Raw genomic sequence first — 11495 nt, 5'->3', positions numbered from 1 at the left:
TAAAGCAGGAGCCATGAAAGGCAGTGGAGCAAACCGACAGCATAGTGAGGTGTTGACAGTATCCAACCATTCAGCCTACACCGTTCATTAGACACACACACACACACACACAGAGCAGAGAGAGAGAGAGAGAGCTCTAGGCTCTTCAGGTATGCTCTGCACATTTTTCAAAAAGTTATACCTTTATTTTTTTTAAATGTTAAAAGATTTTTAAAAATATTAATAGGGACATTTTTAAAAGAATATCCTTTTTAAAATAGTCTAGCTTAATTAGTGTGGCAGTCTCTGTGTGCATTATGGATTTCAAGAACAGAAATTATTAGCAGCTGAAAGAGCATTAAATACTCAGCTGCCCTACTGAAAGTGCTTTGAGATTATAAAACAGATGTAAAACACTCAGTATGCATTTTATACAGCATATCGTTCAGGAGAGAGTTGTTTTTCCTGGAAACAATCATCTTGCCACATAAGTACACACTTCATCCATGATTATTTTCAGAATGGTCTTCTGAGAAAATACACTGTCTTCTAAGTTAAAATATTTAAGCTAATGTGCCAGCTGACCAAAGCAAGCCACATATGGACCTTTGTCAATCAGATCTATTTACAATGCAAAGAGAAGATAACAAGTTAGTGTGCACCTCCAAGGATGGATGGATGCATTGTATTATTCCCCAGTGTTCTCAAGGTTCTCATCAAACATGAGAAGAGAAATCTGGTGTGTCTTCACACACATACACACAGTTGGATTTTGAAAATGACATTTTAATGGCCACAATGCCCAGAATGGTTTTGTGAAGGGTGTAAAAGATGTTTATGGTTTGTTAGCTTTATTTGTGTGTAGTGTGTGCATTAGCTTTGTAGGTTGCCTATGTAGCCCTGGACATTATTAAATTCAAATATGTTCAATAATTTTTCTTGTCAATTTCACCGGAGTCCAACATAGAAGTATATGGAAGGAAGCTTAGATACAGAAACAGGGTTACACTGGGTAACTGGGTTACAGCTTCTTCCTCTCACATCCTCCCTCCCTGTACAGAAATGTGAGCCGCTGAGCACATTACTATTCATTGACATGCTTGAGAGAGAGACAAGAGGATTAGAGAAGCCTCTTTGAACTCATAAAAAATGTGAACTCTAATTTTGTAACAAAATAAATATGGCTAAGGCATCCTTACTCAAAAATGGTTGTTAGACTGGCATTATTACTGATCATAATTAAGTTTAGAGTTATTAATTCAATTTAGTAAACTATATTAATGCTTAAGGTACTGGCTGAGGTGTGGATATATACAGCTTTGCATATAATACACACTGCATACAAGAAATATTCTAAAATATGAGAATAATATTCCTATATTGTAAGAGTGCAGATGTTATCAGTGGTCAGTTTTCAATTTTCAGATATCCTTTTGCATCCTCCCTTAAACTGAGGCCTGGATATTTTTTCAGTATTTAAGTGAGTTCAGTAGCCATAGTACAGTACATAGCCTTAGCAATCAATATGTTAATGTGTTTTTCTCATCACAGTTGTAAAATAGCAAAGTGCTTTAGCCGTGAATAGATGTTAGACCTTCTAATGATTTTATCATCACTGTGTCTAGGACCCAAGTAGGAAATATTATATTCATTACCTGTCCTCACATATAGGCTTTCCATTTCAGTGAATCTGAAGCACATCCCTTTATGTGCCTTAAATGCTCAACACTAACACAGGGTTCACTGAAGCAAAACAAAATGGAAGAGAGAGTTAATCAGGTGTTGTACTGAGTGTCACACACAGGACATAACTCATAAATGATTCAGCAGAAGTACTCAGACCTTCCCGGCTGATCACAACACAGACTCAGGCAGTCTGACAACATCTGTAAAAGGGAAAGTAGAAGGAGTGTGTAACATTTACTTACTTGTGTTCCTTGACAAAGACTGCAACATTAGGAATGTAATAAAATACATTACATTGAGACAGCACTGAAATTTCACAAGTCATGTTGCAGGTCCCAACCACAGCAATACAGTGTTTTCACAGTAAGGACACAGTCATCTGCGGTTTCCTTGCATACACTCTTTTAATTCTTAATGATCACGCTCTGTCACCGGCTTCACAGAACATACCCAGGGAGGCAAAGCAAGGCAAATCATTTCAAGAAGTAAACACTTTTCCCCAGGGGTGAGTACGAATCTGTCAGCTCTGGCTGTGCAACGCAAGGTGCAGATTATCTTGGCTAATGTTGAGACTAATTCTGAATTTTAATGTGGATGTGTAATTATGAGAATAACCCATGACAGCAAAACCAGGGAAGAGATAAACTAAATAATGAAAGAAGACGGAGAATGGCACAGCAAGGAAGGCACGAAATGCCAGAATTCTCAACATAAAAGTGATAAATCCTTACTAAAGCTGGGGTGCAATAAGAGAGCGTCAGCACTGATACAAAGTGATTTTAGTTAGTGCTTTTAAATAAGATCAGCTGTTCCTGTGCCTCCTCATATTGAATTACCCTGAAATATGTCTTATAATATGGCTATTTATACTAATTTGGAACAAGCCTTTCAAGCTCTAGTCATGCAGTAAATAGAAAGGTAGTATCAGAATTTATGCAACATCAGATGTTTAGCAGCATGTCCTAAAACTAATAAATAACATTAACTAAATTTCCTACTCACTGCTACTTTTTTTCTTGATACGTTTTTGCACAGATGGTGTGAGACTTGTATTGCCTGTGGTTCCTTGATATTGCTTATCTGCTTCAATGTGAAATTGCAGAACAACATGAAGGTGAAGCAGCAGAGCCAGGGAAAGTAGCAGTGATGGCTCAACAGTTAAGGCCTGTTTCTTCTTAATTTATGTCTGCATACATACACACACTGGCCACTGTAATAGGAACACCTGTATACCTGCTTATTCATGCAATTATCCAAACACCCAATCATGATATTAATTGTAATCTGTCCTGTTTTTGTCTCTCATCTCATCCTGTTTCACGTACTGCTCTTCTGCCCAGACTAGCCTCACTTGTGCACTTCACCTTGCTTCAACCTGCTCCCCTGACCTGGCCTCCTCCAACACCCACCTGTTGTCAGTATTAGCCTGTGCTGCCAGTTTTCTCCAAGAGGAATCATCTTGCCTTTGTTCATTTTTCCCTTGGTCTTACAGTTCTCACCTTTTCTTCCTACCCTTGCAGTCTTTACTCTCCTACTACTAAGCCTCCTATTTTCCTCTATACTGGGTCCAAGGGCGTTATCATTTTCCTCCTCACGTCTCCTCATTTCTCTTCCTGCTGTGTTAAACCCAGAATAGCATTAATGCAAATTAATTTTGCACCGGCAATGTGATTTACTAACCCTGAATGTCACTTTAAATTAAAGTTGGCTTCATAATAGACATTCACTGCACCCTGGAAAGAAAACTTCATAGGGGTTTTAAAGTGAGCTATAAGAAAGGTATTCATTAACATGAAAGTTATTAACATAATACACACTCATGTCTACACACATGGATCGTTGGACAGTTTTTCAGTCCATCTCACTGCCTTTAGTCATTTCAATTCAGTTTGACTTATACAGGAATCCCATCAGAATATCCAAGCTACAGGAAACATTTAGAGCATGTAAAAGTGTCGTTTAAGGGTGGCACAGTGGTGCAGTGGGCAGCCAGGCTGCTTCATAGCTCTGGGGTCCCTGGGTATTAGCTAATGCAGTTACAGGAGATGAACGAACGAGCGATCGAACGAACGAATAAATGAATGAATGAAAAAACTCTGTGCAAATCACCCACAACATAGAGGGTGTTAGGTAATGTTGCGAAACCATGTCATCAGTGCTGTTTCTGAACATTTAGGGGCCCTAAGCAGCATCCTCCTACATCTTACAGGGTCTGCTTCTATGCCACAGTGGACCAGCACAGATACATTAAACATGCATCAAACATACATAAAACATGGATGCACTTTCTCACAAACCTCAGTTCTTATTCGTCATCTTACCTGCTGTCATAATATAGATCATACCACGTCAATATTTTGCATTATTTATTTAAGCCAAAACTGAAACTGTGTGGAATACCAAATGGGTATCTTAATAGATCAACTTAAAAGATTAAAGGCAGAATAGAAACCTAGGGAAAAAGAAAAAAGACTGATAAAAAGTATCTTAAAAATATCTGATATTTTTAAAGAAAAAAACTATTTATATGCATGTCTTTATAATGATTAGGTCATTCTCCACCATTTTTACAGCCTGCTTTAGTCTAAATTGCACACAAATTTTTCACATTTATTATGAATTTAATTGATAAATTCATAATAAGTGAAAGTCATGACACTGACAGCCATGAAATATGTAAATACAAAGTGGCATGTTGGAACATTGTTTTGTTTGGTTTTGTAGTCAGGGAGAGGAAAATTGGCACAGCAGGAACACACACTACCCTTAGACTGTGTTTATAGCTTCAGCACACAAGTTCAAACCAAGGACACATATCAATGTAACAATGTGTTTCAGTTTCAGTTCTCACCCCCTACTTGACCTCCTGCCTGACCCCCTGCAAACATACCCATGAAACACTCTATGGCCCTTCACAACTCCATTAAGGTTAATTGAGCAGACTGAGCCTCCACTGACTGCAACACGCATGTTGTTTTGCACATCTGTCATTATGACACTTAAATATTTAATTAGAGTAACACTGTCAAAGGAACCCTGTGGCTTAAGACTGATAAGTAAGGAATAACACATGACAGACCATGTTGTTATTCGAAAATAATACCTGCAGGTATGATAAGTAAGGAATAACACATGACAGACCATGTTGTTATTCGAAAATAATACCTGCAGGTAAGGGGATGTGATGTTGCACAACCGAAGACCCCTTCATAAATGTTTAATAAATGTCTCCTAAAAAATGTCACCAGCATCAATGATTATATGTTTTACTTTGTTAAACAAGTTTTTCAATCCATTTATTATTAGTCCAATTATGTGGATTGTCCGCAGTAAGTGTATGAGCTGTTACTATAGAAACAATCATGTATTAGAATGATAGCATTAATATAATCCTATCATTCATGTTACAGCCAGAAATACTTTCCGAGCTATGCTGTTATCCAAAAATAATGCACACCTTCTGACCAGTCAGATTCAAGCATTCAGCTGCAGCTGTTAGCTGTCGTAATGTTTAATTCCATAACTGCTTATGTCACTTTATGTCACATGCTCATTTTTTGCTAACTGTATTCAAGTTAGAATGTTTTACAACAGATGTATGACAGAAGATACATTTTATGGCCAAAAGTATGTGGACACCTGACCATCACACCCCTATGTGCTTCTTGAATACCCCATTCCAAAATCATGGGCATTAATATGGGGTTGGTCACCTCTTTGCTGCTATAACAGCCTCCAATCTTCTGGGAAGGCTTTCCAGTAGATATTGGAGCATGGCTATGGGGATTTGCCCATACACTCGCAAGAGCAATAGTGACGTCAGCCACTGATGTCAGAGGAGAAGGTCTGCCACATAGTGGGTGTTCCAGTTCATCCCAGATGTGTTCTGTGTGGTTGAGATCAGGGCTCTGTGCAGGCCACAGAAAAATGTTTGTTTCTTATCATCTGGCAGGTGTCAAAATTTTTCTTCACAGCTCTAAATCAATGCTTCTAATACTCTACAGTTGCTGTAATGTAACCATGGCAATAAGTAAAAATTACAGTTTAGGCTCAACATAAACATAGGAAATAAGTAATGGTTTGGCCTCTGTGAAATAAAATATCAAAATTAGAAACAAAGAAATAATCTGCATTACACAGAAGTTATTTCATTTAAAATCAACAAGAAAAGAAAGAGATAACCTTCTCTGAAATTTACCTCTACAACAATATAACAGTGTTATATAACAGTAGCCTGGTGATATGTGTGGGTGAAAAGTTAGCCAAAATTAAATTATAAAGAGTTGCCATTTTTTTTATGATAAAGCAAAACAAAGCCATAGGTACGTAGCTGCTGTATAATGTCAGAACCTCTTTTTGCCTCTGCTTGAAATTTTTTTTTCCTATTTTCAGTCAATGTAGGTTGTTTTGCTGGTTATTACCTGTTAGATATCACATTTCAAAATTCAATATTGGTGCTCTAAGCATACGAGATGTGATAAACGCTGTCAAACTCTGTATTATGCTGCCGTACACTTAGCAAGAACAAGGTTAGCCTGTTTGCCTTTACTTATGACTTCCTTCATTCATCTGATATTCATATGTTTTATTCCTATTCATAAAATCTTTGTCTTGTCTGTGAAAGTATTACCAGTGGCAGATATTGGCACCAAATTTCTATTCATTTGTTCACAGATAATATACATGACTTTAAAAAAAAAAAAAGTTCCTCAATCTATCTCTAGTCACATTTCCAGAGCAGACATCAGCTTTGTAGCATGCAGTGTTCTGCGAGATATATTAAGCACATTTTTTTCCCCAAAGTTTTTTTTAGTTAACATTTTATTTTGGGGAAGAGAAGTGGAGCATGCAACTCTAAAATGAATGACAAATAAATCTATGAGGCTGTGAGACACAACTGTTTCAGTGCATATTTTCTGTTCATAGCAGAAATGAGGTGATTGTGTGTTTCAGTGTGAATATACATTAGGCACACTGAATATCACACTGTGTTCAGGAGGAAGATGAGCATCTTTCACTGACATTTTGGGAGGGCTAAGTGCACAGACTACGGGGTCCAGGGAGGCCAAGACTAATGAGACAATGCAGTGACTCTAGCATTAAAGATTCAGTCAACCTTTAGGTACCAGTGTGAATAAGGCACAGTTTATTAGCCTGTTCTGTCACAGCTGATAAGGTACAACAGTGTTCTATCAGAGACAGTGAGCCTGAGCTTGAGGAAAAGCTGTCAGAGATTTAGTATACAGTACATTATTGATTCAGTACAAAAACATTTTAGATTTCCAAACATTCGTTTTCCAGCACTGTTTCTGTTACAGAAAAATGTTTATATGTCAGTAAATAAAGCAGCATATTACATAAGAGACTACTTTTCTGACAAAAAACATAATGAAGGCTGCTGGGTTTTGCTGCAAAAATAAGAAGCAAGTGTGACAGTCAAAGTCTCCAGAAGAACTGTGGCTGCAAGATGCTCAGTAAAACTTACAGCTCATTTCCTTATAAAACTGCACTAATTGTACCTGAGACTACTGTTTTTTTTTTTTAAAGCGAAAGATCTTCACACCAAATATTGACTTTGTTTCATTTATTACTGTTTCTAGAATTTTTTTAATGTAGAAATGTTTAATTTCATTATTTTTGAAGGCATCTTTGCTCTACAGTATTTCTTTGCATGTGCCTAAGATTTTTGCACAGTACTGTATATATATATATATATATATATATATATATATATATATATATATATATATATATGTATATATATATATATATATATATATATATATATATATATATATATATATAGTTGTTACATTACAGTCCTACACTTTTTTTCATAGCGCAAGTAATGTCTGATACTTATTACATACTATCATGGCCACAAACTGCAGAATCTTTGTTATCAGACTGAGGTTCATGTCATCAAAAATAATTTAAAATTATTTCTGAATTTTGTTTGAGGTACTACAAAATTACTCAGTGAAATTATGAGCGTGAAAAAGCATAAAGAGATACAGAATTTATACTCTTTACTCAGTACTTTATTGGACCACCCTGACAGTAATTACAGTCTTCAGTCTTACTAAGTATGGGGCTACAACTTTGTCATATGTGGATTTGAGGATCTTTTCCCATTCCTCTCTGTAGAACATCGAAGTTCTGTTGGGTTGGATGGGGACCTCATTGTACTGCTATTTTCAGATCTCTTCAGAGATGTTGAGCCAGGTTCAAGTCTCTGGCTGTGTCACTCAAGGACATTCACAGGATTGTCCTATATATAGTAAAAATTACGGCTTCTACATGTCCAAAATCATTTGGCTTGCACAGTTGATGAAAGACTTTTGTCAGAAATATTATTCTCTGGTAGCTTTGTGTAGTACACTGCAATTTTTACTATGTACTACATGTATTACTTAAGTATACTGCTGTTACTCCGTATGTGGCAAACTCTGTGTCAAGCGTTTAGGCATCAGGAAACAGGGTGGGGTTTGGGTTTCATATGCCAACAAAGTGAAATGCAGTGTCTGAGTTTGTTCCCTGTTCACCAAATAATGCTCTCTTGGTGACACAGTGAAAGACAACACTCCCTGTGCCAAAATACCATTATCACTGTCCACTATTCCACAATTATAATGATATGGACAGCAGACATGCTGTGACAAAAGTGAAAATATCTTCTAATTTGTCTTATTATCTTCATTTCTTAGCTTTGGCTTATTTCTTATAAAACTTTTCCTAAAATCTGCCCACACAAATGCAAAACACCAAAGCTACGGTGACACTGAGGCTTTGCATTGAATCTCAAAGACACAGATCTATTTGTTTCAGCTTTTGATTTACTTGTAGATGGAGCTGTTTTGATCCACTGTACAAAACACATTTTGCCTGATTTAGTATAGACAACTTTCTGCAGTCAATTTATTCATGTGCATAATGGATATAGTGATGTAAAGTTAGATATGGCAAAGCATTATAGTATTTGTGGTATTTTTAACACGATTTATTTCATTTATGGAAATGAAAACATGGGCTCTAATAAAATTTGGTGTTAATGAGTGAGTGAATGTGTGTCTGGTGCCCTGGGATGGACTGATGTCCCGTCTATGGTGTATTTCCACCTTGAGCCCAGTGTTCCCAAAGTAGGTTAAAAAAAGCTGAAAGATTGCTGTAGTCAAAGTTTATTTTTGCATATTTCCATCTTGAGGCAAAAAAACATGTGCTTATTCAAAATGTGGCCTATTTCATCCCTCATGTTGTTGATGTGGAAATGCTCTTAAAAAGCATCTTTTGTGCCTGTAACATCCTGAAAGCAAGTGTAGGCGTTGCCATATAGATAGGAATTATCAGAATTAGATGTATTTTGCTTAGGCATGATGTTTTGCTGCTATGGTGAATCCGATTAGGATCATTTAAAAGCATCAAGAAATGAATGCAATTGCAGGCAATTAACAAAGACAGCAAAGTTGCCTGACAGGTTGAAAGTGATAAATTACAGTTAACCAGAGCAGACATACCCACATGCCACACTACAGTAGATTTAAATGTTTCAATTTGTTTCCACATTCTGTGTCTTCAGTGGAGTACAAGGGTCCAAGTACATTACATATACACTCATTTTAATATATTTATACTTATATATTACTAAAAGCACCCGATAAATAATACAGCATCCAATAAAATGAAGCTGAGGCACATCTACTCATCTATCTGAAAAACCTCTTCATCTAAGAGAAATCAGGTTAGTTTGTGGATGTCTGCTGCAGGAAGATATGGGTATTTTGCTCACAGCATACCTCTGGAGGAGAACATGTTAAAATGCTCAATTTAGTCTTTTTTTTCCCTGTAAAACTGTATATATAAGAACTGTGGGTATTTGGAAAGGGATGCCAACATTGAGTAAACAGGATTAATTAGCCATATAAACTCCTAGGACCTACATCCTTACTGTCATAACTGCATACCTTGCCTATTAGTTTCAAATTAATAATATGCTTTAAAATAAATAACTGAATATGCTGGGGGTTTAAAGGGTTAAATATGCATAACTTTACCTTTTAAGTCTTAAAGGGCCTTTTAATTCTTAATTGATGTGAGTGGTTTTGGAAATTGAAATGTTTTAACTTTAATAATTAATTGAAACTGACTTAGTAGCAGAGTGTCATGTTTGGGAGCAGTGTAATGTTACACTGTGTTCTAATATAACATTAATCACCATATGTACACTCTGCTATTGTCTATTACAGAGGTATTATTACAGTCACCTGTATCACCAGTTAATATGTGCTAATAACAAAAAATCGTAATGGTATCCTGATCTCCCAGCACTACTATATGTTAGTAATCTGTTACTGGTACTTGGCAATTGTCTCTTGAGCAAATGCTTTGCAGGAAAAACAGTTCAACGGAGTCACCTTCCAAGACATCTAGTTCTCACAGGTATTGTGTCTTTATATAGATCATGGCTTGATGCATATAATAGCTAGAATAGCTCCATGTACCTCATCCTATAGATGTTCAGCTGGACTGAGAGTCTGACTAGATAGAACAATAGGCAAGAATTTTGATTCACATATGACCAAGATTGACCAATCTTGGTTCTGCTGAAAAAAATGTATTCACAGACTCACTGTGCCTGATATGCAGGATCATATCCTGTGCATTTCAGACATTAATGTCATCATAAATCCATGTGACAAGACCAACCAGATGAAGGACATGGATAGGATTAGATAAAAGAGCAAACAAAAACAGTTTTGTTTTTATTTATTTTCAGTTCTTTCTTCTGTCAGCTGCAGTAATTTTCATTCAGGTCAGAAATAGGCATTCCCTCTAATCTCTGACAAAGCTATACAAGGTAGAAATGAAGATCTGGTCTGCATAATCAATTATAAACACTTCCTGATTCCATCATAAATCTTATTTCTTTCCCCATTTCATGACTGTCTAATCCATTTCGAATACAGGCTAAAAATGTGCTATAGGTTATATGCAATATGTAAGCTCCTGGGACGATGACACCCTGTGACACCAAAAAGTCACGAGAAAAGGTCCAACTAATTTGCAGCCACAGAATGTGTCAGTGTTTCAATAAAACATTCTAAAACTTGTCTCTGTATTTTACCACATCCATCAAAGGGACTCTAATAGTAACCTTATTAAAAAGATATTATTTGGGTGGTGGAGCATTCCTTACCTCTACTTATTCAGGTGGTGGACTGGCATCGCAGTGGTATAATAGTGTTGTTGGGATTTTTAAAAACTTCACTGACAGTGCTGGTTTGAGAATAGCCTGTGAATCAAAGTGTCCAACTAACAAAGAACAAACCTTTGATCAGAAGCTAATGAAAAGCTAAAGGAAGATTAATACCAATAATTTTGTACATGTAAAAAATGTGTAAGTTTGGTGTGTCTAACAATGTGGATCCAATGTGGATCAACAAGGTTAGTGTGTTAGTGTGGCCAGCAAACACCCACTGAGATGCTATTATCAAGTGTCACTGCTGTGCTGAGAATGATCCACACTCAAATAATGTCTCCTCAGAAGTGGTCCTTGTACACTGCTGGATAAGTGGGTCTATCTGATGAAAGAGAAAATGAGTGTAGGAGGGAGGAGGGTTAGTGTGGTCACTGAGTATATAGTGAGTGATTGAATTCCAGTGTTGGGAACCCCATGCTAATTGTAATTCCCCTGCTATATGAGTCAAATAATCAACGAATTATCAATCCCTGTATCAGCTGGGTGTGTTAGATTAGGCACATACCTGAAACACTACAATGTGCATAACTTGGGGGCCCAATAAATATTAACAATTTCACATTTTTAATATATT

The sequence above is a fragment of the Pangasianodon hypophthalmus genome, chromosome 3 (genome assembly GCF_027358585.1).
Source record: "Pangasianodon hypophthalmus isolate fPanHyp1 chromosome 3, fPanHyp1.pri, whole genome shotgun sequence".
Taxonomy (NCBI): Eukaryota; Metazoa; Chordata; class Actinopteri; order Siluriformes; family Pangasiidae; genus Pangasianodon; species Pangasianodon hypophthalmus.
The sequence above is the reverse complement of the archived record's forward strand: the minus strand, read 5'-3'. Positions refer to the sequence as shown.